Genomic DNA, 5,467 nt, shown 5'->3' on the forward strand with positions numbered 1-5,467 from the left:
TGAAGAACAGGATTAGGAAGATGAGCAGGAAATTCTTTGTCTTGATTCTGAGTCTGAAATATCTGAAGCTGAGGACCTAGACGATGTTCCACAGGATCAAGCTGGAGTTGTGGGTGTGTCTTGGAATTCAGCTTTTCTAAATGAAAAAGGAAAAATAAGGTATAAAAGAATATAGCAAAGAAACTTCCCGCCATGCATGAAATAACAAGGGTATGATAACATGAATTCTGGTCTTTTTTTACCCATGTTGTGCATTAGAAGGTGTTTGCATAGCTTGTGTATGAAAGGGTTAACTACAAATACTTGAGATTTTTTGACTATAGTTTGGTGAGGTACAGGACGTTTTAAGTTTTGCTAGTTTTTATTCCTAAATTCTCATTAGTATATAACAAAAACTAGAAATCAAGAGCTCCTACCTCTGCCGAGGCCCAACAGTCCCTTCATGAAACCACATTTAAATTCATTGAATCCTGATTTTTATTTTTGACCTGCACCATATTGCCAAAACTCATAAATATCAGTTAAATAAACATGCAACATTTATCATATTTAAAATATTAAATATTAAGTACTCTCTAAGAGCATAACAAAAATGTCTATACATCAAGGTCTATAGAAAACAATTAATCAATTCTCCCTTGGGTTATGTTCCATCATTCCACCAAGTTTGCCGGATACTATTTTGCTTTGACAGGGGTGAAAACATAACCTCTTTGGCAGAGGTAACAAATACAAAAATCTGCACTCAGACCACTTTAGGGCTGTGAAAATATCCACTATACCCAACAATAGTAAAACATCATGATTAAATCATGATTAAAAACACAGCCAATAGTCTTTTAACAGCTTTGACCAATCAGAAAATGTACATGTGCTCAAATAAATAAGGCCTCACTTCAACCAAGTGTCCTCAACATGCCAGTGAGGCAGTTCCTGCCCATGAAACTGCCTGACCTAAATGTTCCACATGTGGAAGTGGAACATAAATATTACTATTCATTAATGGCTCTGTGTCAACCTGTGTATTTCCTGCCATGATATATCATCACATCACATCTTCCATGGAATGAGTTTGACATCTCGTCAAACTGGTGCATTAGAATAGATTGAAGAACATTTCCACTGATTCAGTGCTGCAGGTCCATCTTGTTAAATGCCCTCATATTTTAAAACTCTGTGCAGATCAAAGTCTTTAATTCAGTCTTCACTCTTCATGTCTAGGCAGAAAAAACTCTGATGAAATTAGTATTGATATTGATATTGTTATTGCTATTTTCCGGGACTTGATTAAGCTCTTTCAGGGCCACAAATTTCATTAAATAAGACTGTTTTTAAACTCTGACTAATCCTCCCCATGGACAGTAATGTATATCGCTGTATGTAATAATCTAGATGTGTAATCATTGGACTCCCACTGTTAGGATCGGGTTTTCCACCTCTTTTTTGTGCTCTGTGTTTTCCCCTCTCCCACTGTTTCTCGTTTCCTGTGTGGCTCTACCTGGAGCCGGGAGGGTCCTCCTGCTGAATACCTGCGCAGCTGAGCTTCATCTTCTAGTAAACTCCATCTCTCAGTCTACAATACCTCAGCTCATCTCCCCTGTCGTCGCCAGATCTTCCGTTCACCAGTGTGATAACTTATCTCTGCTTTGTGATTTCACCTCTCTTGCTGTTTGATGCTTATTTACCCCGTGCTCCCTGTTTGCCACAGAACCAGCTGCGCACCATCCGTTTCTTAACCTTAATCTGCTCGGGCCTCACCCTGCCAGGACCTTTGGCTCCCCACTGCCTGCCATCACCACCCCAGCTCCAGCCATGGAACAATAAACCTTTTTTACTACCATCTTCCTGCTGTGTTTGTGTTCTGCACTTTGGGTCGGCAAGAAACAGATCATATCACCCACTTCAACGATTTCCCAATCGTAACTAGTTTAATATTGATAATTTCTACAATAAATGTTACATTACATTTGCTCATTGACAGATGCTTTAACCTAAAGTGACTTAACAACTGAAGAATGAATATGAAACTTCAGTACAGTAGAAAACCTTCAGCGATTGGTAGAGACCAAAAAAAGAGCTAAAAAAGAGTGAACGTTTACCGGTTTACAGCTTATTTCTAATTCCTCCGTCCCAATGGTTAAAGAAAAAAAATTGTGTTTAAGGGCAAAAGTTTTAATTTAATTTAAATTATAATATGGATCAAAAGAAGAGCCTGTTTAACCCAAAATATTGTAGTCCCCATACCTACACAAAAAATGGATTCTGATGATGGATTTCTTTTTTTAGATTTAATTTTAATTGTAATTATAATTAACAATTTCATCATGATGTGTTATTGAACCTTATATATATTTTTAAATACATTTTAAAATGCTGACAAATAATAAGTGTAATCAACTTAAAAAAAGATATGTACATTAAACATAAAACACAAAGATTGATTTAGATAAATGAATTGTGCAACCAAAATTTCAGTGGACCTCCCATGTGTGGCTGAGGTACTGTGCCGACAGCTCCAGGGACCGATTCCTTCAAAGTGAAGATAAAGGCTGCACTATCCTGCAGATGGAAAAACTGACAGTTAGGAAATGAGACAGAAGTCATTTCACCCACCGTCTCCTTCAACAGACATTTCACTTCACCTCAAGTTCAGCTCCAAAGTTCTTAAAGTTATGAGTGAAGCAAAAGTTTACAAATTTCTCCCTTTCATATTCTACTTAGAAAGTAAAAAGTTTTAGAACAGCCTTCTGGCTTTGCATTTCTAGTTTGGTATGCTCAATTCAACATCGTCAAATCCCACTGTTATTCTCACATTTTCACATTGCAAGGTCAGTTTATGTTTTTAAGTTCCCGGAGACCTTTACACATTAAGACGTTTATGGTTCATGTTAGCAGCTCTACACTATCCACAGATTTCGGTGTTGGATTTAGCAGGACCGTGTCAGTGTGAGTGTGTGTGCTCACATAGTTTGTATTAGCAGAGTCCTTGCGGTTTGTTGAGTGAGGGTGAAGAAAAAAATATTTTTCCACAGGCATCATGATTATTTTTACTTTTTCGGAGAACTCTTTTGGACTTTGAGAGACCCCTCCCTCGCTTCCACAATCCCTCCTTCACCTTCTCCTCTCCACCCACATGCCGACGATGGTGCTCTGGGCAAAAGACAAAAAAGAGAGAAAAACATACGAGTACAGGATAGGAAGGAGAGCCAGGGAGAGCCAAGGAGAGGGCGGGAAGGGAAACCGAGCTGATTATCCAAATACAGTCATTAAAGGGGAAATGTGTTTTTCAAGCTGTCAAGATGATTAATGGGCGAGAGCAAATCCTCACAAATGCTCTTGTTTAGTCTAACTGGCAGACACGATCCTACCCATTGATTTATGGCAGGCCTGCTGTGTGAGACCATAGTGAGGTTAGAGGGGGGTTGTGTGTGTGTGTGTGTGTGTGTGTGTGTGTTAATTTAGAGTGCGTGTGTGTTCATGTTAAGCTGTTTGGTTTGTGTGCACACGCTTGTATGTGTGTGTGTAGTGGAGTGGAGGGAGAAAGCAGTGTGTCGCTCCACGTGACCAGCAGGAGTTGAGGAGGAATCGGAGCACAGAGTCGATACAGTGAGTACATTCACCCTCAGTTCCGACAAATCAGCCACACAAACCAGAGCTTGGCTGGGGACTTTTTTATTTTATGGTTCCGTGATTGAACATCAACGACAGAATCAATGTTACATCCAGAATGAATCGAACTGCTGTCGAGAAGGACTTAGGCTTTCATCCGTCACTTGCTGATATCCCTCCTCACAGATGAGATCGCAACAGAATAAACAATATTTCTCTCCCTGCTCAACTGTTACTGATGTTTATCTGGCTGAGTTGTAGATAACGTTATTACATACAGTCCTGACACTTATCATAATTTGGTGCTGATGAGCCAAATATTAAGTATTTTGTGAAAACTACAATTACGTATATCTTGAGAAGAAGCTCCACATTCGTCATTTGAATGGAGGCAAAAGTTGACACGTAGCTTAAAATTATAACTTTTACTACAGTAAATTAATACAGACTTAATTATCATAATATTAGAACTTTATTCTCATCAATTTACTTTATTACTGAAATTTCCAAAAGTGGTGGTCCCTTAAAGTCACCCAAATACCCCGTTGTAGCTCAGAATGATGCATGTAATTCATGACGTTTAAAAAATAAAAAATAAAATAGATGTGGATGAGTGTTGCATACATTTACAAAATCCATATTTCTATTTATTTTTCCCACTGTCTGTATCACCTTCTTCATCCTCCTCATTGTTGCTGCTGCACCAATCCAGATTTACAGTGATACATTCTCATCTTATTGTTTCTGTATAAGCTGGGCTTTCAAGGGATTTTAAAACAAACTCTATGAATTTATAGCAGACACTTACTGACCCTCCTCTGATGGAAAGTCCCAGTGCACTCATCCACTGAAGGTGAGTACGTCACTGCAGGCCGATCCAGCCCAGCTATCCAGGCTGGTCCAGATGGATGGCTCGCAGCTGTTGGCCCCACAACCTCTTCCCTCAGCACGACCATTAGGCCTATCTGTCTGCAATTTCCTCATTCTTCCTCGGTTCCCTCTGAAGTCCACTGTGATCGCTTTCCCACACCCCCACAGCTCCGCGTAGTACCACACTGTACGTACACTGGAGTATCGTTTGGCCTGAGCAGACCTAAGCACATTCACAGGACCAATTACCATGTCCACCCACACATGATACACACACAGGCATGCATGCACACACACACACACACACACACACACACACACACACACACACACACACACACACACACACACACACACACACAAACAAACAACTCTAATACATGAACTACAAAAGAAGTCAGAAACCCACGAGGAAGATGTTAAAAATAGATTTCTGGGGGGGAGATTAATTTTGTGCCGCAGAGAGAGACCAGTTGTGTATCTTTGTGGTTGGACCTCCTCTGGGACTCTGCAGAACAAGCCAACCCCTCAAATGCTAATAGTAACAGATGATACAGAGTAGAGAATAGAGGAGGAGGATGAGAGTGGACGTCCAAACCTTAAAATTAAATTGTGACTTATTGGAGTTGGGATGTTAATGTTGGTCTCCTTCTAGAGGCAAGAAGATGTGACGGATTAATTCTTCACCTGACTTTAAAGGTGGTAGAAACAATATTTCTATAATATCAATTAATCAATTATATTATTAATATCAAAGGGGTCGCTCGTTGTGACAACCCCACAGAGAAGAATCACCTGAATTATTCCCTTACTTGCCCTTGTTTCTGGGCAGGTCCAGGTCTACAGGAGTGATTTAAAACCATGCATTGCACCCTCAGTGGAAATTTGAAGCATAAATATGGAGTGATTTAATTGTAAGTGTTGATCGAAATTGCACAGGTCTGATGCATCATGTCAAATGGAGCGATGTTGGTGACATGCCTCACTC

General features: G+C 39.8%; 1 long non-coding RNA gene across 1 annotated transcript; it reads right to left on the reverse strand.

Moving 5' to 3' along the window:
- LOC128438122 (uncharacterized) lies at positions 1-3,080 on the reverse strand. Its single transcript, XR_008338291.1, has 3 exons — positions 2,965-3,080; positions 2,465-2,559; positions 1-136 (listed from the first exon to the last, which is right to left on the reverse strand). It is a non-coding gene; the product is annotated as an uncharacterized LOC128438122 (long non-coding RNA).
- Between the last annotated feature and the right edge of the window lie 2,387 nt (positions 3,081-5,467).

The sequence above is a fragment of the Pleuronectes platessa genome, chromosome 4 (assembly GCF_947347685.1).
Source record: "Pleuronectes platessa chromosome 4, fPlePla1.1, whole genome shotgun sequence".
NCBI classification, from domain to species: Eukaryota; Metazoa; Chordata; class Actinopteri; order Pleuronectiformes; family Pleuronectidae; genus Pleuronectes; species Pleuronectes platessa.